The sequence below is a fragment of the Ctenopharyngodon idella genome, chromosome 23 (genome assembly GCF_019924925.1).
Source record: "Ctenopharyngodon idella isolate HZGC_01 chromosome 23, HZGC01, whole genome shotgun sequence".
NCBI classification, from domain to species: Eukaryota; Metazoa; Chordata; class Actinopteri; order Cypriniformes; family Xenocyprididae; genus Ctenopharyngodon; species Ctenopharyngodon idella.
This window is the reverse complement of record NC_067242.1, coordinates 19,903,320-19,928,911: the sequence shown is the minus strand read 5'-3', so window position 1 is coordinate 19,928,911 and position 25,592 is coordinate 19,903,320. Positions and strand designations below refer to the sequence as shown.

The 25,592-nt window shown below is 36.8% G+C and overlaps 1 protein-coding gene across 6 annotated transcripts in view; it reads left to right on the top strand.

Moving 5' to 3' along the window:
* Nucleotides 1-25,592, top strand: part of ncoa2 (nuclear receptor coactivator 2) — a 119,846-nt gene that overhangs the window by 26,509 nt on the left and 67,745 nt on the right. For 4 of the 6 annotated variants that reach the window (XM_051882774.1, XM_051882777.1, XM_051882773.1 and 1 more), the window contains exon 2: nucleotides 2,901-2,987. The exons of the other annotated variants lie outside the window; for them this stretch is intronic. The gene's annotated coding sequence lies outside the window, so the exon portion shown is untranslated. The remainder of the gene's footprint in view (nucleotides 1-2,900; nucleotides 2,988-25,592) is intronic. 6 annotated transcript variants of the gene reach the window in all.

Sequence of the window (25,592 nt, the reverse complement as noted above, 5' to 3'; positions counted from 1 at the left end):
TAGCTAATTGCCTGAAAAACATGACCGCTCCGTATGGTCTCATTGTTTTTCTAACTATAGCAGAACCATCTCTCTTCAGCGATTCCCAGTCTGTCATAAAAACATTCTTCGAAAGAATGTTAATTTGAAAGGTGCACATATGGCGAACCACTATCAACCACTTGTGAAGAGTATCTTATTTTGGAGGTGAACTATTCACTTGGTATTTCAGTGGATCCCCATTATCTGTTCCTATTTCTTTTTGGACAATTTATAAGAAAGGACATCTCCATATAGGTCCCAAGGACAGCACCCGATTGTTGACCTCTGTGTGTCTTCTCAGTAACTTCCCAGCATGGTTGGTCCTCTCAGAGCTGGTGCCGGCAAGGTGTTGTTATTAAGAATAGCCACACTCTTCTTGACAGGTCTGGTAATACTCAGCTGTCTCTTGGGTTTGCTGATAGCTCTCTGATAGAGGACAGCTCAAGTGCCATACTCACAGCTGACGGGGCACTGCTCCTACAAGATCGACAGGGAAGTGATAGAATCTGATGTCATCATACAAACTGTAATGTTTACTTCTACCGAGATCAATTGAAGGTGTGGCCTCAAAACATGAAGGTTATTTGCTCAAAAGATAAAAATTTATATACAGTAGTGGCCAAAATTTTCATTCTTCACCCTTTATACAAATACTATAAAAAAATTGTTAAAGATTTTATAATCTTTACGTAGTTGTGCTTTTGAGTCATTTGTTTTATTTGTGATAAATTGTTGGACATAATTTTTGGTATGGCTGTACGATATTGAAAGAAAAATGTGATGTGATACGATAATGCTTTAAAGGGTTAGTTCACCCAAAATTGAAAATAATTTCATTAATTTCTCACCCTCATGTCGTTCCACTCCCGTAAGATCTTCGTTCATCTTCGGAACACAAATTAAGATATTTTTGATGAAATCCGATGGCTCAGTGAAGCCTCTATTGCCAGCAATGCCACTGAACTTCTCAAGATCCAGAAAGGTACTAAAGACATATTTAAAACAGTTCATGTGAGTACAGTGGTTCTACCTCAATGTTAAGCGACTAGAAAACTTTTTGTGCACCAAAAAAAACAAAATAATGACTTTTTTCAACAATATCTATTGATGGGTGATTTCAAAACACTGCTTCGAATCTTTTGTTTCGAATCAGTGGTTCGGATCGCACGTCAAAATGCATAATCACGTGACTTTGGCGCTCCGAATCACTGATTCGAAACAAAAGATTCGTAAAGCTTCAAAGCTTCATGAAGCAGTGTTTTGAAATCAGCCATCACTAGATATCGTTGAAAAGTCGTTATTTTGTTTTTTTGGTGCACAAAAAGTATTCTTGTCGATTTATAATATTAAGGTTGAACCACTGTAGTTACATGAACTGTTTTAAGTATGTCTGTAGTACCTTTCTGGATCTTGAGCGGTTCAGGGACATTGCTGGCAATAGAGGCCTCACTGAGCCATCGGATTTCATCAAAAATATCTTAATTTGTGTTTTAAAGATGAACAAAAGTCTTACGGGTGTGGAACGACATGAGGGTGAGTAATAAATGACATTGTTTTCATTTTTGGGTGAACTAACCCTTTAAGTGTGTAAAATACATTTAAATTGTATTTAAAAAATGAAAATGATATAACCAAATATGTTTCACATTCTTTTTGTATAAAGAAAGCATCCCTACAACTTTTCAGACTTTTTTTCAGATCTTTTGAAACATTAAAATCGTTCTGTTATTGTAAGCCATCACGATTTGTACATTTGCAATATTTCGATAATTTTGATTTATCGTGTAGCCCTAATTTTTGGCCAGGCTGTTATGAACGTGCAAAAACAACAGAATTAACAAAATATTAATAACTGGTTACAGTGACTTTTTTGTGCTTTTTTTTTTTGTTTGTTTGTTTTGTTTTTTGCATAGTAAAATAAAACCTATAGCTGTAGTTTGCCTTTTTTGCCAAATAATTTTGTCAGATAAATAGCTTAACCAAGTTTAGTGTTTTGTTCTTCCCTCATACCTAAAATTTTCCTCTTATTTTGATTGTTAAATCAAACTTGTAGTCATTAAAAACAAATTTCCAAACCATCCCCTTCAGACATCACCCTAAAATCAAACATAAGAAGAATAGAAAATATTACCTGTATGTAAAATCAAATTTCTTTTTTAAGACCGAACAATATATTATTTTGCATTGTTAACAGTGGCAAAAGCCACCCCTCTCAAGTCTCATTATTTATTTATTTTATTTTTTTTACTTTAATAGAGTTAAAATACTGTAATTCAGGACTTTGATTTTTATTTAATTTGGGCGTAATGTGACCTGGACATGTTTTATGATATTTACCTGATTGTTCTGTTTAATTGTTATCCATTGATAAAGTTGTTGGTAAGTTTTGGAGCTGTTAAGTGAAATACCACTTCTGTTAAAAGATCAGGGGGCATAGTTATTGACTGATGATCTCGAAATGTTGTTGTTGTTGTTGTTGTTGTTGTTTTTAAATAACCAGCAATCCTTTCTTTGAAACAAACAAAACTAATTGCACTAGTTTGCACTAAAACAATCACTATCAATAAGCTTTTGATGTGCACTGTAAAAAAAGAATTGTTGGTTTTAACTTATAAAAGTAAGTTATCTGGTTGCTTTAAAATTTAAAAAATTGAGTTGATACAATGAAGGCGATTGGTTTAATCAACAGAAACTCAAAATATTGTGTTATCTGAACCACATTAATTATCTAAGGTGATTTGACAAAAGAAAAAATGTTGAAAATCATGAAAAAATGTTTACAGTGTGTATACTGTATTGCATTGCTTGTTTCTTTTTTCCAAAGTTTCTGTTGAGCCTTGGTTGAGATCTTAACTGGATGGTTCTGCTTTCTTCCATAGATTGAGAGAAGTGAATAATGCCCAAAGATTTCCACTGGTCCCACTGCTGCAGAAATGCCCTGAGGCTTAGTCTGGACTGAAGCCAAGGTGAGCTTAGCAACCTGTGATGAACACAGCGACTTTCTCTCACACTTTCCCCTGTCCAATTGTTGGTTAATACAATCATGGCATTGAAGGTCTAATGTGCGTTTATGAAACTACATGGTGAGGAGATGAAGAAAACACATCCATGATATACTGTGAAACAAATGAAAGTGTGAGTTGGTGTGGTTTGTGTGGGAGGTGTGATGTCATTTCCTCTCTGTATTTGGTTTGAGCAACAAAAAAGGAACCTTGTTTTCTCTCTTGTTTGCATCCTTGCGATAACTTCCATTTATTTCTCTAAATCAACTTTTAAAGACCACGATTCCCAGCCAACACAGGGACCCTGAAATTAAAAAGTTGAAGTTAGTAACACTTTGTAATCACTTTCATGAAAAACTTTAACCCATTAACAAGTGCAACAAACCCAAGAAATTACATAACCAAACAAAAAATCTATCTGATATATTTATAAAATAAGTTACATGCTATACATATATATACCATTTGTCCCAATTATCCTGATTTAACCCTATTTACTTTTTATATTATTAACATTGATTCATAGAATCAATCAGTAGTTTCATTTTACATTCTACAACAAGTAAGTGACACTCAGAATAGCAGCAGCGAGTGAGCATGTGTTTGGCTGCATGTGGATGCCACAGTCGCCACCTGCTCTGCTTGAACCATTGCTCTTTGCTGTCATGTGACTGAAGAGCAGGGTATTGTCTTGGTTTAAAAGAGAGTGCTCGCTTTGAGCAGACCGTCAGAGAGGAGGAATTTTCGAGTGTGGATCATTCACTGTGTATGGAGTGTGGTGGGAGGGGTTGTTGGGGACTGGATTTTCCTGTACGGGGAGGGCAAGGGAAGGCTGGGGGTGGGGCAACTGTAGCCGCTCAGATGGGATTTGCATTAGTAGTTTGTCAGCTGTCATTAGGAGCAGATGACAGTGAGGATAAGCTGTTTGCACACGGCTCTCTCTCCTCCCCTCCTCCATGAACTGACAGTAGCATATACCTTCGAAAAACCTAAGGCAAAGTGCCTCGTTTTAATGCAGGCGAGTAGGGCATGAAATTTCAGCTGACGGTTAATTGTCATCCAATTAATTGAGATTAACAGTTTAATTGTCTGTTTTGTTCTGTGTTGTCACTTATATTATGAGATTAATATGCATACTACTTAAGTCTTTTTTTCACAATAAACTTTGAATTATATAATACAATTAAGCCTTTGTAAGTGAGTATAATATTTTTATTTTTATATTATATATTCTGTAAATATATTCTTTATTCGCATACACTATTTCTGTGTCATTAACTTCGTGTGAGAACTTGTAACAGCCATAAATATTTGCAATTACGTGAAACTGTTTATTACAAACCACCGCAGACTGTATACGTGTTCCTTTTTAGGGCACTTCAGACGTGTCTATCATTCACACGCTTCTCAAGATGTGCTCTGAGCGCGATTTGCAATTCAGGTAGCGCACTTCAGCACCAAAAAGTGAAATAAAAATGTACAGTTTATGGCATTTCTTTATTTGGTTAAAATTCCTTTGATTTTGGCTGACAATGTGTAATATGCACAATCATTGTATTCAGATGATTTTGTAATAATCTGTATGTGAATTCCAGCCCATGTGTCAGGTTATGCTGAGTGTTGCTGATGCATGCGGTGTCAACTCCTCAGCGCTGTCCATATGCTGTAAAGACACTCTAGATATATTAATGCACGTCAACTACGGCATCCACTTATCTATAGCACTTCAAGGAGTGTATCCTGTGAGCTGACATCAAGCTCACTTATAAATGGACCATGAACAGTTAACCGTGCATCACCTAAACTACTTGAATGTTGGTTAGGCAATGTCCCAAATATCAAAAATACATATTTGAGCTGTCTATCTCGGACAAATTGATGCAGTTAGTTTAATGTATAACTGTGGACTGTAGGCATGTAGCCCATAGTACATACTTGATGTGCATTTTTGTGTTACTGTTATGAGAATAAACCTCTTTTACTGAATGAGGTAATAGAATTAGCGTAAAATGTCTGTGCCATTAAAATGAATGCGTTATTATTCAGGTAACTAGCTGTAAGCATGTTTATGAAATCTAACTTGCTCTGCAAGATTCTCTTTAAACTGTTGCTGCACCATGACAGTAGTTGAGGAGTTAATGCTAATGCTAAAGCTAATGGCCTGTGTATTCTGACATATTTTGAAATGCAGAAAGGTTGAGCTTGTGTAAATTACTCAAACTTTCCAACTTGTTGAGATTAAAAGAGTTGTTGGAAGCTTAATGGTGGTGACACTGAAGTCATGTGACCGTCGTGTAGTTTGTGTATAAACAGAGCTGAGTAGTAACGGATTACGTGTAATCTAGATTACGTAATCAGATTCCAAACATCAAGTACTTGTAATTAGAGTAAACAACTTTTTAAAATACTCGTAATCAGACTACAGTTACTTTTTTATGGATTACATGATTACATATTATTTACACAATGGCAGTAAGTTGTTCATAATTCATTGATTTTCCTAATTTTTCATTTTTTTTAACATTTATATTTTTTTCATAATAAGCCTGCATTTTATATACGTTCGTGATTCTTCAAGTTTTTCCGGCGGTGATGGGGAGGGGTGTGGAATTGTGCACAGAAATCAGCAACAAGAATATTTGTTTTTGTAATGTTGCTGTTTTCTAAGTTTACTTAATTTGAAGTAAATATGTTTTAAAATCATAAGATGTGATTTTGTTTTATTCAGTGTTACTATCAGCAAACACTAACAGGTACATTAGTGTTAGTTTTTTGAAGTATTAACTGTCCATACATTGCACTTTATAAAGAATCTGTTGAGGCTCTTGTTGGTGAATAGAATATCTTTTGGAATGTATTTTTTTTTTTCTCTTTGTATCTGTCAAAATAGTACAAGATTATCCTACAATATATGTTACATCAAATAAGGGTTAGCACAAAAGTAATCTAAATGTAATCCAGAAGTAGTCAGATTACGTTACCAAAAATGTGTAATCTAAGAGATTATATTACTGATTACAAATTTTGTCATGTAATTTGTAATCAGTAACTGACACTGTTTTCACACCTATAGATCGTATGTTTTGTTCCGAAACAGGGACTTAATTTGTTACAATGTTGCATTTTTCTTCTTCGTTCGGTTCGCTTTCACAAGCGTACTATTTCAAAGCGTACCAAAATGTGTTTATGCAAATCACATGCAAGTAAAACTGTCCTCTTATTGGTCAGAGTTTCCCCTGCGTCACCATCAAGATTGACAAGTTCAATACTGTGGCTTTATTTGTAACTGTCGAGGCACGCAAACACTATTCGAATGTAGCCATCATTCCAGCTGTTAAATTATATACTGCATTCGTATTAATGCTGCAGTAAATTCAAACACGCTCTCTCTGGATCTCCCAGCACTGTCTAGGCTAACTGTGTCAAGACACATGTAAGCAAGGGTGTGAAAGCACCCTAAAACAGCAGTTCTCAACTCTGGCCCCAGAGGTCCACTTTCCTACAGAGTTTAGCTCCAGCCCTAATCAAGCACACCTTAACAAGCTAATCAATATCTTCATGATTACTAGAAAGTTACAGACAGGTTGCTCAATGTTGGGGTTAAACTCTGCAGGCAAGTGGATCTCGAGGATTAGAGTTGAGAACTTCTGCTCTAAAACCTACAGTTAGCTTTCAAGAATACTTCTTGCCCAACTATGATGGAAATGTGGTGTAGGTTAAGTTGTTGTATTACAACATCAATGTGAGGTAGCTCTTTAAAATACACTTGTTCCATAAACACTTTTTTTTTTTTTGGGACATAAGTCCCATAATACTTTAACAAAAACCAGAGGTGGTATTTATGCTTGTCGACATTCTAATCTTCCAAGCTCGGTTTGTCAGCTGCAGAATGTGGACCCTCCCACTGAGCATACACTGGCGAAGTTTATTGATTTTTCTCACTGCATCTGTGCCTCTTGTAACCCAAAACCCATCAATACACATCAGACATTTAACCCACTCTCCGTTACACTTTCAGTTATGAGAATACAGTTAACCCTGCATTTCAAAATGTACCGACAGGCTCAATGCTAGAGCAAACAGTACACTTCTGATGGACAGATAAGAGAAATCCATTCGTCTCTCTTCGTTTCCAGCCTTGAGCGTCCTGTGCCCATGAGCTGCTCCAGATTCGCCGTTTGCCGCTTAATGTGTTTATTATACAGTGCTCTCCCCGTGGCAACTTGAAGTGGCTGTCAGTTTAAAAGATTCATGAATGTGATCGGCTTCGGTAAATGGACGTTGGCTTTTTGGGCCTGCTTGATGCCGGTACTTTAAGACCATTACGTTCTCAGTAATTGTAGAGCTTATGAGTGGCAGGAACATCTCTCTTTCCCTCTCTCAGTCAAGCCATCTGGGACAGTGGCTGGAGACCAGGCCTGCGGCTCTGGGGAGGAGAGAATGTCGATCTCCCCTCCTCCTCCTCCTCCTCTCGCTCTCAATCTCAGTCATAAGCTCGTTGCCATCCCCACCCCCTCTTCTCATCCGCCGCTTGTTTTTTGCTTTTCCTTGGTAGACTGTTTTCAAGTCTTTCGCATATTCTCCATCAGCACTGATTGGTTTCATTTCCTTCACTTCCTGTCTCTGCCCGTTCTCACTAGCTGACATTTTGTCTTCAGGCTCATTATCGTCAACTGAAGAGGCTGTAAACACAGAATCTTCTGCAAATCTCCCTCAGACACTCGCTGCTAATAAAGGCCCATCTGTTCTGCATAACCACGATCCCCATCGGCCTTAGGGATCTCTCTGCACTGTAATCAGTAATGTTGGGTAATAGCTGTGGGTTGCTCGCAACAGCTCCACACACTCTTGTGTATTTTGGCTTCGCGAGCCACCCACCCCCCACCCAGATATTTAACTCATTTCACCTTCGAGCTGAATTTGGGCTCCGTGCCATCAGATGAGCATGAAGGTTGGATTTACGTGGCAAGGTTTAACATATGATTATGATGCAATTCCCTTCAGCTTGAATTGCGCTCCGGTCTGTATAGGAGGGTCAAGCAAGGACATTGTTCTTGATGGCAAGGCTAGTCATTATACAAACCCTTCAAAGACCCCTGGACCGATGCAGGAGCGATGCCCTCGTCATGTTCGAGGCCCCTACAAGCACAGGGTGTGTCCCCAGTCCTGATCCCTCAGAGCTTTTCAAGCCACAAGATTACAGGGATGGCACATGAAGCTTTGGTGCAAGCTGCCTCTTTGTCTACTCCAGGAGAATGATGGATTGAGTCTCCCTCCTCTGCTGCTCTCTTGAGATTTCTATTGGGCTTTGTTTGGCAAGTTCAACTCTCTGTCTTTTGGTAGGCACAGTGTTAACCTGCTGTAAGCCTCTTCCACAGTATCTGTCCCACAGTTAGCTCTGGAGGCTCAAGACTATAGTGTGTCTTCTGCATTTTAAGTTGACAGTTTAACAAGTACATTAAAATGCTATTCATTCATGCATACAATGACTTGAATAAAAGGGGGAGGGGGGGATAACCAGTTTATACAGCTGTCCTTATATAATAAGTATCATAACTATAAGCTGTTTGGCATTATCTATTGTTATAATTTCTTAGATTAAAAAGTGATTATTTTTTTCTCACATATATATATATATAATTACAGTATATAATGTATATGTGTTATATTTGTAATAGGTTTATGTTTTATATTATGAAATATTGTATATTTGAAAAACTTTGTCAAATCAAAGAAGCAATTTGAACCTTTTATGACAAGGCACAATGAGTTCAGGTAAAATGTCATGTGGTGCAACTTTGAATTTTTTTTTATAAATTTTATAAATTTATAAGTTTATAAATTATTGGCTCATGATATATAAAATTACTTTTTTACTTTGACATTTATTTTAAAAAATTTGTTTTGTGAAATAGCACATGCACATATTCAAGTTGTAAGGAAAATATGTTAATACTTTTAACTTGGTTACACCACCCGACATTTTTAGAGTAGTTCAATTTAAACTTTTGTTAAATGTTTTTTTTTTTTTTTTTTTTTTTTTTTTAAAACCTCGTAAAACCAATATGAATTCATAGAATACATTTACAAGTACTTGGCACATGTGTTTTAAAGGATTATTTTTCTTTACCTTGTCTTGGACACTGTTATTTGTCATTGGCTCTTACAATCTCAAGGTTGGCCCTTTGAATTCAAAGCTTCAGTTCAGTTATAGAATCTTCAAACTTATGCTGGAAAATCGCAGCTTCAGATCTGAACACGCAGATTTCATACTAATGATCTGTGGAGTGCGGTGCTTGCTTCCTGCTAAAACCGTAAGGTCTGGAGATTTTTGGTTCATCCTTTCAATTCCAGGCGATCCCAGTGTTGTCGTCTCTGCATTTTGAAAAACCCAGACTGTCAGTCTCCTGTCAGGCAGGCACTGTCTCTTCCAGTGATATCCAACCCGTCAGCGGATGCACACTGCACAACAAGGGCTTCTCTGACAACTTCATCAGTGGGGCAAAGTCAACTGATTCTTTGAGTCTTTACTTGTGTGGGTGTATGTATGCATGTTTTTCCTAGCTTCTAGAAGGCAGTTCTTCTCAGTTTTGTGGTGATGTAAATCCAAACAGGTTCACTCCACTGCACAAAGATGGTACGTACAAGAATATATTAGAATAATTGGTATATATTAGAATATTAAGAGTATAGACTCAACGTAGGGGTGTGCGATGTAACGATTTTTGATCGTGGACGATTAAAATGTCTCCACGGTCTGCTTATGAAGAAATATCGTAGTATCGTGCTACAGTGCTTTCTATCAGTTGCAGTTCCAGCGCCTCCGTCTCAGCATACTGTTCAACGTGATGTACATTCACATCACATTTTAACGCAGCGGTAGAGAGTAATATTCGTGGGACACTTCAGTCCACAAAAGTTCATTATTTCATGTGCCTCGCCGGTTAAACTTTTCTTTCGCGTGCTGATGCGCTGTTCTGACATGCGTTTTTCAGAGCGCGTTCACACGAAGTGCACAGGCACTAAAAGCCTGTCAAACAGCGCCTGATTACTAAGTTATCTTTAGAGTCCGATTGCTCTAATACTGTCAAATACACACAAAGTTTACATAAACACAGTTGGTGAAAGTGAAAGTAAACATTTGAGAGAAAATTGGATGCGTGGCTGTATATTAGATATACGTGCAGGTCTTTAAAGTGACAGAGCAGCCTAATATTAACCATGTGGTCGCTTGTCCTTAAAGGGATAGTTCACTGTAATGTTGTTTCAAAACTGTATTAATTTCTTTCTTGTGCAGAACACAAAATAAAATATTTTGGAGAATGTGGGTTAGCCGGACAGTTGCTGGTCTCTATTGACTTCCATGGTAGGAAAAACATAGTCACTATGGACCAGCAACTGTCTGGTCACATTCTTCAAAATAACTTTTTGCTCTTGACTGAGAACTTTAATACATTAACTTTATTAAGAATCAATGTATAATTTATACAGTGAAGTGTTATATTTTTATATTTGTTCATTTAATTTTTATTAATTTCATTTGTATAATGTGTAGCCTATGTTTTTCTTCTTTTTTTAATAACAAAGATAAAATTTAATAACAAATAACATAAAAAATAATGACAAAGATTTTTATCTTCGCCACTTTGGCCTAAATGTCTGCCATTTTTAATTTTATTTTATATTTTGTTATTTTGTAAGGCTTTGTTTTTAAAATAGGGAAATTAGTTTGGCTGTAATGCTCAGTCACTTGCAAAATAGTAAAAACAACATGAAGAATCGTGATTAAAAATCGTGAATCGTGATTTTCCTGAAAAAAATCGTGATATGATATTTTTGCCATATCGCCCACCCCTAACTCAACGTTACCCTGACAGAGCCACAGAATGTCCCGGTAAATGTGATCAATCCCCTTGTGAGCTATTTGGAAAAGTGCTGCTGTCGTAGCCTCTGCCAACAGTTTGTTTGTCCACACTATTGATGTGCTGTCCAGTAAGGTACTGGGTCTAATAAAGCAACACAGGACAGTGATTAATCTTTTGTCATATTCGTCTGCACCTACTGTCTATACTCACATCATAGGCAGTCAAATATTGTTGATTATAGTTTTAACATGGCATCCATGTTTGCTTAACTTTCAAGCAAAGTTTCCCTCACAATCCATTTAACTTTTTAATTGCTCTATGCTAAACAATGATTAAGTATTTTCACAATCTGGAGCCCTGCATTGGCATTTGTTTTGTTTTTTTTAGTTGGGACAGTCGAGGCGTTCAGCTGTGTATGATTTGGCTTCCATTATTGTCCATTATTTGACTTTAAACAAGACTACACCAGGCCCAGCCAGTCATAATTGGATGATCTCCTGAACACCAGGCCCCAACAAGTGGCCATTAAATCTGTTACTAGGAGGTTTCAGCATGTCATATTTTGTAATGTTTTGACTTGTAATGAAGTATCAAATAGTCACCTCTCTGTGTCTAATGATATGTTCACACCAACAAGGAGCGTCTGTGCTTACACAAGATCATGAGGGATAAGTGTCAGTTTTTGTCTGTTGGTCCGCAAAAACAAAAATTAGGCTTCAAGATAATTAGGCTGTTTGTGAACTACTAAGTGTAGATTAGTTGTAGTATTATTTGCCATCACACCTGTTGTCTGACATGCCTATTTAACGTATCACATACAGGCAAATCCCCATGGCTCCACCATAGTGTTTTTAGGCTGAGCTATGTTCATCTTAATTTCAGTATTTTGTTGTATTCTAGTTTTGTTAACTTTTAGCTGAATTACCAGTGCTGAATGGAGGATGTATAGAGTGAGGAACATGCATCATGCAAGCAGACACAGCAGCTAAGTAAACAGCCATTGGAAGGGACAAATTAATTAAAGGCAGGGTAGGTGATTTGCATTAGAAACATTTTTTGTTATGCTGGTTGAAAGTCTCTTCACATCCCGATAGCCATCACTAAGTTAAGTGGTCTAAATGTACAGTAGTCAACATTTGAAGTGGATCAAAAAAGTTCATCTAAGTTGTCCTAAGAAGAAGGTTTTAGGACAACTTTAATGAAAGGTTTTGATCCACTTCAAATGTTGACTACTGTATTCATATGTATTTATATCATCTGCGGAAGGCGTAGGACCATAAAATGTTCGTCCTCGGTCCGAGGGATATGATAAAAAAAAAAAAAAAGTGCTATATAGCACTAAAAGTGGTTCCTGTCTCATAATCATAGGGGAACCACTTCTGGTGCTATGTAGCACCATATCTTTAAAGGTGCTCTACAGCACCTTTGTCAAATGGTGCTATGTAGAGCCCATAAGAGGTGCCATATCACATTTTATTTCTTCAACAAAAATGGTGCTAAACAGCACCAAAAGTGGTTCTTTGGATCGTAAAGAACCTTTAAAGTGGCATAACAGGTTCTTTGTATGACAGCGGTGCTATATAGTACCTTAACCACCCCAAAGAACTGCTGAAGAACCATACAGGTTCTTTACAGGTTCTGTATATGGTAGCAGTTCTATATAGCACCTCAGTCATCCCAAAGAACCGGTGAAGAACCACTGAAGCGCCAAGATTTCGTGCTATACAGCACTTAAAGTGGTTCTCCTATGATTATGAGCCAAAGAACCACTTTGGTACTATATAGCACCATTTTTTTTTTTTTTTTTTTTTTTTTTTTTTTTTTTTATAGAGTGGGATGTCCTACCTGCCTGTCAACCTATGTTTTTACATACCCTCGCTCACCCTGTTTGCGCAGACAATCAGACAAATCAGCATGTTTCATGCTATGCAGAGTTAAGACAGACGCCAGTCACGAGCACCGCAACCAAAACAGCAAGCCACGTTTTACAGTTCCTCCTGAACCAAACAATGAGCTTATGCTGTATGAATCGTGCCACAACTACCGTATTTTGGAAGAGATAGGAACCTGTGACATTATGACTCGGAGCAGGTCGTGACTTGAATTTATGCGTTTCAATGGCAATGCTATCAACGCCGAAATTAATCTGCAGCAGTCAGGTGGTACAGGTCAGTGCTCTTTAAGTTGTTTACGTTCATTATTATTGTAATGTTATGTGCTTTGAAACGTGAGGTAGTTTAACGCTGTCTCTTGTGACGCTTTTGTTTGCTCCCTGCTGTACGTGTTCATGTGTTTTGGAAGAGGCGTGGCTTTGGAGACGCTCTGGATCTTATGCTTTCAAAGCTAGCTTGCAATTGCTAGCCTCTCTGAAAATAGTCTCAGCCTCAGACGTCATGCCCACGGACCGTGGGCTGAATGTCTGATGCATATGGCACACTTATCTGGAAACACTTCAGGAGTTTCGAATTCGTCATCTGGTTGGTTTAATTATACAGGATGTCCTAGAGATGCGTGTGTCGTGTTCTTTAACGGTCCGCCTGGAAACAAATGCCGTGACGCTAACCCCCCTCGTGGAAGAAGAACGCGGTCGTGTTTACAAGCGCTTACCAGGACCAACGCTGGATTTTCAAAAATATGTGAAGTTCGTGGCTCCATTGTTGCAGTAAACTTGCACAACATTCTTGAATTAATAATTTATAGATGCACACCGGTCTGTTATTGTAGGGACATCGACATTACATTTTCACACCCCTAAATATGACGCGGAACAAAACGAACTATGATTGGTTGCGTTACATGTCAGTCAAATGTCCTTTTGGGTGGTCCTTGGCCAATGAAAGCTGCGATAGAGTCCAGACCTTCTGCCGTCAGTCTGAAGGTCTGGCTACGTGAGACTACTCTGAAAATGACCTACTCTTTAGAAGTGACATTTCCACCACACGTATTTCAGCCAAAGACAACAATATTGGCATAATACCTATCTTTAAACTCAGAATGCCAATGAGTTAAGCTGTTTAATAGCATTATGAATGCATAATAATTTCATAACTTTTATCTTTTTTGCACTATGCTAATGTTTTTCTGCTGCTTAGCTGACTTAAATTTTGACTATTTACAATAAGCTATGTGCAATACATTGCTGAATGTGGTATCCATTATAAATTACCTTTCCCAAAGCATAAACCATGCCACCTTTCCTAGTTTATTTAAAATATATATATTTTTTTTTAAACCGATTTGGTCATTTTAAGTTTGGTCACATTGAAAAATTGGTCACATTGACCTGCAACATAAGATAAAAGGTTAAAGCTCACCCTGCTGAAAAGACAAGCTAGTTAATATTGGTTAGTACTGCTTTGGTGCTCATCTAACTGATAACCTAACATAGCCATTCTCAATTTTGCTGGTGAAGCTGGCTGTCCCTCATGGCCTTTCTGATGAAGTCTTGCTGGTTAAGCTAGATAAGAAACATGGTTGAGAACTGGAAACACATGCTGGTGCTTCAAAAACAGCTTTAACTTTTACCGTTGTTGTTGCCTTCAGGGACTGAAACGATCGACTGCGATTCTTTTCTTTTTGGATGAGTAAACCCTCCCAAACATGAGTCTTTAGATGTTCATTTGGTGTCAGTGATCAAACATGGTATTTTTAGTTCCGTTGAATCACAAACAAACAAAACTCCCTATAACCCTCCAACTGTCCCAGATAGAGAGTCTCTTCTCAGTTGTGTTGATGGCAGCAAGGCTTTCCAGTAGGGAGTCATCCCTGCGGACTTTAAATGGTATCGCTGGAGGAGAGAACAGGAGGCTGTCAGCGCTCTGTATGCTGGAGAGATGAGGTTTTCTGCGCTGCCTGTTTCTCTTTTCCTCCTCCTTTGTTGAGTGTTACAGGCTGGCACATCTGTTTATGGCAAGAAACAATAGACAGGGAAAAGAGATGGAGGGTTTATCTCTTTCCTCAGAATGTACTTGGAAAAAGAGGAATTTGAGTGCACTTGAGATAGTGTAAGCGATGTTATATTTTCAATGACAAAATACCTTTCTGGTAATGCCTAGATAAGAAAATGCATAGAAAGGTGTAAGAATTTGAACTCTCTTGTTGGCTGATTTGTTACGCTTGTATAGACAAGCCAAGTCTTGTCCTTGGAGTAGATATTTATAGATGGTTAAAAGGTTAGTTCACCCAAACATGAAAATTCTGTCCTCAGTTACTCTCTCTCTTCATTCCAGACTCATATAAACTATCATTCACTCATCAAATATGGTAAATGGAACAGTACTAATTGACATATGAGAACAAACCTCATTGGTTCTCGTGCGTCAAGAAAACACATTTGAGCTATTGTTTCATGTAAATTGATATGCGTTGATCAATGTTTTTATGTGAATAAAAGCTTAAATTAAATCTGTTCATCATATAAAGCAATTGTCTCTTCAGAATAGTGTTGTCAAAAGTACCAACAGTGATACCAAGTTGGTACTGAAATTTTAAAAATGTGACGCTTTGAGTGCTGTTGAGCGCTGTTGAGTGGATTCGTAAACCTCTGATTTGCCATTGTGTTCACAAGCTCATCAGATATGTCTGTGATTGGCTACAATGTTCAACACTTCAAAAACGTTGTAAATAGACATCAATGACGCTCTTTACTGACCGCTTAGACAGATACGCACGGTCTGCTGATAGACACCTACTTTTAAACGCTTTCAAATTCAAACATTTCCGTGTGCTTTCAAATGCTCCCGTGCGTTGATCATTGTAGCAAATCACAGACATATCTGATGAACGCGTGAACACAAAGGCCAATCAGAGGTGTTTACGAATCCGCTCAACAGCGTTCAAAACGTCACATTTGTAAAATTTCAGCACCAACTTGGTATTGTGGTCGGTACTTTTGGCAACATTACTTCAAAATACTGCTCTATTCATATGAAGCTCTTTTATGATCTCTTTATAATTATAAACGTCATGAACTGTTAAAATTTTGGTGGAAGTCCCGTTCAAGAAGTTTAAACGATGACAATTTTTGGGTGAAATAATCCAAATAAGGAAAATTGTTGATTGTAGAAATTTTTTAGAAAAAGTTTTGATGAATATTCATGCTGCTCTTGTCCATACATGCAAAAAAAAAAATGATATTGTAGAGACGACCCTCATAAACCCTCATAATGATGTGTCAAGTTTAATAACTCTGTTAAAATGTCAGATAATTTGAGCTTTTTATGACAAGGCAAATTTAGTTAAGGTTGTAAAATGTCATGAAAAATAAATAATTTTTCAAGTAAAATTATATTTTTAACTTTTACTTTACACCACATAACACTTTTTTTTTTTTTTTAAAGTCATTCAAGTTAAATCTTTCTTCAAAATGGTATAAAAGAGTTTCAAAACCGACATGAATACAGAGTGAATTTCTAAGCACCTGGTGTTTTTCGAAGTAGATTTATTTTTATTTGTCCTGGACACTCTTGTATGTCAGTAACCCTACTGAGTGTTCAGCTTTCCACAAATTTTGATATATAAAAAGATATATTTCTAATATTTAATTGGGTGAATAATTGATAACCTAATTTCTGTTTAAATAAGCCATCTACCCTGACGAAGGTCTATTACATTGCATGTAGATGGGGTGGGGGCGGAGCATACACTGAGAACCGCCCTGTCCTTCCGCCCACCAGTACATGCGTCTGATTGGACGTCCCCCAATACTTATCATCTGCATCTTTAACATACTCTAGAGCTGCTAATGGGAGTGAATGATTGAGAAATGTGTCAGTGTTCCTCATTATCTCTCTCTACCTCCGCAGTGCTGTTGATTAGTGGAGGTCTGACACGGCTCATGTTGAGCGTAGAGCAGCAGCAGGCTGTTCAGAGTCTGCCTGGCTGACTGGCCCTCTCCTTCCCTACTGCTGTAAATAATTAATGCTCCATGTCAGTGCCTCCCCGGCCCTGTCGTGGGCTATGCCCTGTTCGCTGCGCCAGCTGCGACCTGCTTAAAGCGCAGGGGCTTCCAGAAGCTGGTCATGCTACATTCATGTTGAACTGTTTGTGTGGCTCTACTTAACTAGGTTAAAGTAACTGATTGTGGCCCGCCTTTATGAGTCATTCATTAATATTAAACAAGCCGAGCTCGTTTCATGATTCGACCCATGTTTGCACAGTAACAGTTTATCTTGTATGTAGTGGTTGCAGTTAGGTAGACATTTTATATTTTCACTATTTAAGATTACATAGGATAAAGATGTGCTTGTTTTTGAAAGCTCGTTTAATTAGTAGTGTTTGCTAATTAACCAATGTCATTTAGATTAGAACTTTTCATGACATTTAATCTTTAATTTTCGGGTTGTGCTATATATTGGCCCTTGTTGTTATTGTTAACTAAAACTATTAAATAAAGCTGAAATAAAATATAAACATTAAATGTAATAATGTAAACAAATTAAAAAATGTTGCATTGGCAACTAACTGAAATAAATTATCTGAAGTACTAAAATTATTAGAACTAAAAGTAAAAATTAAGCTAAATAGAAATACTAAAAAAAAAAAAAAAAAGAGAAGTTTAAACAAAGTATTTATTAAATTATATGTATTAATATAATTATATTTATTAATGTTTATTACATTTTTATTAATTAACTAAAACTAAAATTACTAAAAATAAAATAAGTTAAAGCTAAATAGAAATATAAAAAAACTAAATAAAATGACAAGCATATAATTATTCAAATTTGGACAAAAATTTAAATGAAAACTGAAAATATAAAATTAACTAAATTCTAAAAACAAACTAAAATAAAAATAAGTTAAAGCTAAATAGAAATATTAAAAAACTAATAAATATGACAAGTACATAAGATTACTAAAATAACTGAATAACTTTTAACTGAAATTAATATGAAAACTGAAAATATGAAATTAACAATCTAAAATTAGTAAAAACTGAAGAAAATAAAGCTAAATATAAAAATGACAAGCACATAAAATTACAAAAAAATTAATAAAAAATAAAAGCTAATTTAAAATATTAATGAATACTATAATCGTGTAATATAATATGAAGTATTGGTACCAAATTGGGAATCTTCTGATATTACAGATTTTTATATAATATTGACTGATACTGATTTTATATATATATATATATATATATATATATATATATATATATATATATATATATATATATATATATAAAATATATTACAGTGGGTATGGAAAGTATTCAGACCCCACTCTTTGTTATATTGCAGCCATTTGCTAAAATCATTTAAGTTAATTTTTTTTCCTCATTAATGTACACACAGCACCCCATATTGACAAAAAAACACAGAATTGTTGACATTTTTGCAGATTTATTAAAAAAGAAAAACTGAAATATCACATGGTCCTAAGTATTCAGACCGTTTGCTGTGACACTCATATATTTAACTCAGGTGCTGTCCATTTCTTCTGATCATCCTTGAGATGGTTCTACACCTTCATTTGAGTCCAGCTGTGTTTGATTATACTGATTGGACTTGATTAGGAAAGCCACACACCTGTCTATATAAGACCTTACAGCTCACAGTGCATGTCAGAGCAAATGAGAATCATGAGGTCAAAGGAACTGCCTGAAGAGCTCAGAGACAGAATTGTGGCAAGGCACAGATCTGGCCAAGGTTACAAAAAAATTTCTGCTGCACTTAAGGTTCCTAAGAGCACAGTGGCCTCCATAATCCTTAAATGGAAGACGTTTGGGACGACCAGAACCCTTCCTAGAGCTGGCCATCCGGCCAAACTGAGCTATCGGGGGAGAAGAGCCTTGGTGAGAGAGGTAAAGAAGAACCCAAAGATCACTGTGGCTGAGCTCCAGAGATGCAGTCAGGAGATGGGAGAAAGTTGTAGAAAGTCAACCATCACTGCAGCCCTCCACCAGTCGGGGCTTTATGGCAGAGTGGCCCGACGGAAGCCTCTCCTCAGTGCAAGACACATGAAAGCCCGCATGGAGTTTGCTAAGATGGTGAGAAATAAGATTCTCTGGTCTGATGAGACCAAGATAGAACTTTTTGGCCTTAATTTTAAGCGGTATGTGTGGAGAAAACAAGGCACTGCTGATCACCTGTCCAATACAGTCCCAACAGTGAAGCATGATGGTGGCAGCATCATGCTGTGGGGGTGTTTTTCAGCTGCAGGGACAGGACGACTGGTTGCAATCGAGGGAAAGATGAATGCGGCCAAGTACAGGGATATCCTGGGCGAAAACCTTCTCCAGAGTGCTCAGGACCTCAGACTGGGCCGAAGGTTTACCTTCCAACAAGACAATGACCCTAAGCACACAGCTAAAATAACGAAGGAGTGGCTTCACAACAACTCCGTGACTGTTCTTGAATGGCCCAGCCAGAGCCCTGACTTAAACCCAATTGAGCATCTCTGGAGAGACCTAAAAATGGCTGTCCACCAACGTTTACCATCCAACCTGACAGAACTGGAGAGGATCTGCAAGGAGGAATGGCAGAGGATCCCCAAATCCAGGTGTGAAAAACTTGTTGCATCTTTCCCAAAAAGACTCATGGCTGTATTAGATCAAAAGGGTGCTTCTACTAAATACGGAGCAAAGGGTCTGAATACTTAGGACCATGTGATATTTCAGTTTTTCTTTTTTAATAAATCTGCAAAAATGTCAACAATTCTGTCTTTTTCTGTCAATATGGGGTGCTGTGTGTACATTAATGAGGAAAAAAATTTTTACCTAAATGATTTTAGCAAATGGCTGCAATATAACAAAGAGTGAAAAATTTAAGGGGGTCTGAATACTTTCCGTACCCACTGTATATAAAAATATATATATTTATTTATTTATAATTTCAGTATCAGTCAATATTGGACATTTTCATTTTGTGTGTTAATTTCCTCCATTTTTTTTTTTTTTTAACATTATTACATTATTTTTTACATTAGATTACATTCACTTAATATTTAAAAGAAAATCTCAAAATGAATATAAATTTTTCATACCGTACATTTATTAAATTGTAACTTGTGCTGCCTCTTGTCTTATAGCATTTAAAAGTATTAGTTTTTAGTCTTTTATTTTTAATTTATGCAAAATAGTATAGAATTATCTGCTATTTATCGAATTCCAGTCATACCATGAAAATATGTCTCCTTACCAGGGCTTGACATTAAAACCCGCCAAATAGATTTCAGCTGTGGCGGGTAAGACAGCCACTCCCACTAGCCACTTTGGCGGGTTGAATATAATTTCAGCCTACAGTCTAATCAAAGGTAGCCAAGCTTGTTGTAGCACAAAATTACAATTCAATCACAATTCGTTATCGATGAACGTGCAGTTAGTGAAGTTAGGATAGGGTTAGAATAGCGCTGAATGACACAACAGAAGCGCTCTCTCGCGTGCGCGCTCTCTCTCTCCGTCACGCACCCGATCAGTTCTCCTTATGCCTGAATAATCAAATACACGCACACACAGATGTCAAAATGCCCATCGTGTGGAGTATCTCACGTGAATACAGTTGGTTATGGCTTAAGTGGACGTAAACAGGTGGGTAAAAACTGAATATGTGTCAGTATATTACATCCATGCATTCAGCAGCCCAATTAAACACCTGTTTTGATTTGGGTGGTCAATCTGCATCTGAAAGATTGAAAGCGTTTTAAATCTAGCTAAATCAAGTAAAATGACTCAAAATCAAGTAATTTTAGCATGCCAAAGTCAACTTTAATCATATAAAATGTAATTTCCCAATCAGCAAAATTGTGGCCAGTGAAAGTGCTGAGTGGTTAGTAACTTTCGAAAAACCACTAGCCACAGTGGCTGGTGAACGAAAAAGTTAATGTCAAGCCCTGCTCCTTACCAATATAAGCCAGAATTTTAATATCAGTACATCCCTAATTTTTTTTTTTTTTTTTTTTTTTATTATGTCTAATATTTTTATTAGACACTTTATTCCTCAGCAGATTCCACATATTTCTGTGCATGCATATATTTAGAGCTGTGAGGTTTTTAGACACATGTCTCTCACCAGGAGTTTTAACACAAGCCGGTCACCATACCACTAGTCATCATACGGATCTGTGTGGGGGTATCTGGATATCAGACACCTCTGACAGTCTCCCCCTGCCTTAGGGGACACGAACGTCTCTGACTCATTCTTGAGCGTATGTGGGTGATGCACGCAGCTTGCGGGACATCTGCTAACTGTAAACCTGTCAAAAGCAGTCTGGCACCAGTGTAAAGAGTACTGTACATTAACTCTGTTTTACATTCTTTTCACTTACATTATCAAAGAGAATTTTATCAACAACCCATTAAGAAAACGTAATTGCTTCTAACTTGAGAGGGGGGAAGAAAAGGAAGAAAGCGTCTCTTTCCTTTTCAAGCACGCCCACTCAGTCGAGATCTTATCAGTCGCCTCGAGCCTGTGGTTTCATTACTGTGTCCTCACAGCCTGACAGCATTTGGCATCTCTGTAAAAACTCCATTCAGATAGCTCTTGAACTCTAGTGTAGCTATTCATAATAATATGAACTTATTAGAGTATCTGCTAATATCTCGAGAGCCATAGTTATCAGCACAGTATTAAAAGGTGTTTTTGAGTGTGATTTATGATGGTGGTTCTCAACTGGTCATTGCCCAAATATGGCTTGCTGGTCGGTTTTAGTCCCAGACAACAGGGCAAATGTGACTAAACATATAATTGTATACAATTAGGACATTTTGTTGTTGATGTCAAAAGCCGTAAGTCCAGTCAAGGAAGAACTGTGTGTGTGTGTTTTTGTTGTGTTTTTGTTTTAATTTCTTTTAAAGTTTTTGTTTAGTTTTAATTTTATTTTGGGTCACTGCCCAAAAATGGTTTGCTGGTCTGTTTTGACCCCAGGCAACAGAGCAAATGCAACTAACCATATAATTTCATACAACTAGGGCAGCAAAATCAATTGGCATATCAACATTTAAAAGAAAATACTTCACAGTTATATTTTGTTGTTGATGTCGAAGTCCAAAAAAAGTCACTTTTTTTGGTTTTGTTTAGTTTTTATTTTACTTTGTGTCATTTAATTTTTACTTAGTTTTAGTTTTGTTTTGGTTTACTTTTTTCTTGTTTTGTTTTAGTTTTTAAAGGGTTAGATCATCCAAAAATGAAAATTCTGTCATTAATTACTCACCCTCATGTCGTTCCACACCTGTAAGACCTTCGTTTATCTTTGGAACACAAATAAAGATCTTTCTGATGAAATCTGAGAGCTTTCTGTCTCTCCATAGACAGCTATGCAACTGAAACTTTGATGCTTCAAAAAGATCATAAAGATATTGTAAAACTAATCCATATGAATAGAGCGGTTTAGTCCAAATTTTCTGAAGAGACTTGATCACTTTATACAATGAACAGACTGAATGTAGGCTTTTATTCACATATAAACATTGGATCAGCGAACATAAACAGAAGCTCAAACGAACCTGCTTGATGTGCGAGAACAAACCTCATTGGTTCTTGCAGAAGCTCAAACGTGCTGCGTAACATACGAGAATGAACCTCATTGGTTCTCGCAGGTCAAGCAAACATGCTTAAGCTTCCGTTTACCCAACTGATGTGCGAGTTGATGAATGTTTAAATGCGATCGTTTCTCTTCAGAAAATTTGCATTAAAGGGTTAGTTCACCCAAAAATGAAAATTCTGTAATTAATTACTCGCCCTCATGTTGTTTCACACCCATAAGACCTTCATTCATCTTCATAACACAAATTAAGATATTTTTTATAAAAATAAATATGATGAATCGTTTTTGAATCCCTGATTCAAAACAAAAGATTCGTAAAGCTTCATGAAGCGGTGTTTTGAAATCGGCCATCACTAGATATTGTCATAGTCGTTATTTTGTGTTTTTGGCGCACAAAAAGTATTCTCGTTACTTCATAACATTAAGGTAGAACCACTGTAGTCACATGAACTGTTTTAAATACGAAAGTGTTAATTGTCTTGCTGGCAATGCAGGCCTCACTGAGTCATCATAAATGATTTTATTAAAAATCACTTAATTTGTGTTATGAAGATGAATGAAGGTCTTACGGGTGTGGAACGACATGAGAGTGAGTAATTAATGACAGAATTTTCATTTTTGGGTGAACTAACCCTTTAAACCACTCAATTCCTTTGGATTAGTTTTATAAAGCTTTATGAAGTTTTTGAAGCGTCAAAGTGTCAGTTGCGTAGACTGTCAATGGAGGGACAGAAAGCTCTCAGATTTCATCAAAAATATCTTAATTTGTGTTCCGAAGATGAACGAAAGTCTTTCAGGTTTGGAACGACATGAAGGTGAGTAATTAATGACAGAATTTTTATTTTTGGGTGCACTATCCCTTTAAATTTGTTTTAAATTAGTTTATATTTTATTTTATTTTTTTCATTCCAATATTGCTAATTTGCCATGTATGAAAGAGAGATCAAAGTTTGCAAGTATGGTAGGAAATTAAATACTTTTATTAGTGGTTCTCAACTAATTAAAGTTTTGATAGCAGTCTGCAGTACCAGTACTAGAGCACTGACTCAGTTAAGTACATCTATCAAAAAGCTGCTTGATGTTGCTTCTATTGTATCAGATATTTGGTGGTATTAATCTTTTGCACTTTGGTCCCCTCCATCTGTGTTAAAGCCTCTTCAGCCAATCGGATTGTGTCGGTTAGTGTGGAAAGCTGATAGCATTTCAAAGCCGCCTCTGTAATCACTAGCTACCATGTCTAACTCTCGACCCCTCTCATTACGGTGATTGTCCATGGTTTCAGTCCGAAACACCTACCTTTCTGCGTGAAGGCCCCTGCAGCCTTTGAGAAGCTGCTATTAACAATTGATTGAATTACGCGTCACACGACTGAGAGAGCTAGTTATATATATAGTAAGGCTGTAGAGGTTGAAGTGGCTCTGTTGTCTTGGTATGGAGAAAGACTGCACCTGACAGCTGGACGCATGTTTGTTTCATATGGTGGGGAACTCATTCGATACCAACTTCAGTGAAATTATTGATATCACAGTACTTGGTACAGTGATACTCTACATTGTTGTCTATTTTAGTATTGACTTAGTAACAGTGCTTTTGACATCTGTAATGCTAACAAATGCTAACAGTGACATTGCCTGAATAAATTCACGATTCCAGTGGTGTCTGCTGTCCAAGGGGGCACTGAAAATCTTCTAGGCTGTCACAAGAAGCCGTTTGTCATTAAGATGGACAGAAGGGCCCCATGATTGACAGAAGGTCTTACGTAATGTTACGATTCAGATGTCCCGCTGATGAATGTCTCTCAGACTCGAAGGTTAACGCTGTGTGAATGAATCTTTCTCTGCTTTTTCTCTAGTTAGCTGGTGTCCAGTGTCTGTAGTGTTGGCCTCGTCCCCCAGAGCCATTTGATTGGCCTCTCTGTCTTTAGGTTTAAGTAGGGCACTGCAATCCAGCAGGGATTCAATACCAGTGCTCCATTCACTCCTGCTCTGACTCCCCCAGCCGGCCTACAGTGAGGCTGCAAATTACGCAAGGCAATGTGTGTGCGTCAGTTTGGCCTGAACGCAGCCCAGTGTGTTGGCCTCGTGTGCTGGCCCGAGTGTCTCTCCGCCTGCTTCCCGAACACTGCAGATGAAGCCCTGAGAGAGATCGGAGAGGGGATGGATGGTGTTTTCATTAACTTCCGCTGCCTGGTGTTTTAAATTAGCACCAAATTCATAACAGGTCTCGTCAACACTCTGAAGTGCCTGTTTTTTGTTGATGTAATATATTGGTTTTCACTTGTCAATTGTTGTTTATTTTTTTCGGACTCCTGTGTTTGGCTTTAGAAGTGGAAATCTAGTAAATGATCTAACAATGCTTTTGAGTAGATAATGCTTAAATTGCAACGGACCATTACCATAATTCCACCTTTTTAAAATAGGTCTGCCATTTTCAATTATGACAATTAGCCCACATAATGCTATTTATATAATGTTTTTATTGGAACACTGAATGCAATTTTCAACAAATTTACCCCAGAGGCTGCAACGTTTTCCATAACATTAACGGCTCTATTTATGAGAAGAATTTCAGCACAGCCTGTAATGTATCCTAAAAGTTGCATGCACAGTTTTCTTTCTTTTTTGTGTATATATATATATATATATATATATATATATATATATATATATATATATATGTATATGTGTGTCTTTGCTGAATTTATTGACAATAGAGACATGTAAAGTTACAAAAAGATTTCTATTTCAAATAAATGCTGTTCTTTTGCACTTTTTATTCATCAAAGAATCCTGAAAAAAATAGTTTAAGCTGTGCAATTGTGTTCAACATTTATAATAATAAAAATATTAGTGCTGTCAAACGATTAATCGTGATTAATCGCATCCAAAATAAGTTTGTTTTTACATAATATGTGCGTACTGTGTATAATTATGTATATATAAATACACACACATGCATGTATATATTTAAAAAAAAAGTGTATAATTATATATTATATCATATAATGTTATTGTATAAATTATATATATAAAACAAAGATATGACATCCAAAGTATGTAAAGGTAGTACAACTAGATCTATTTTATTGAATCCAAAAGGTTTTAATTATATTTTGCTACATATAAAGATATTTTAAGGATTTTGAAGTGTCAAAAGGTCATTCGGTTTAACCGTCCAAAGGCCAATACAGCTATTTCATTTGTGATTAAAATAT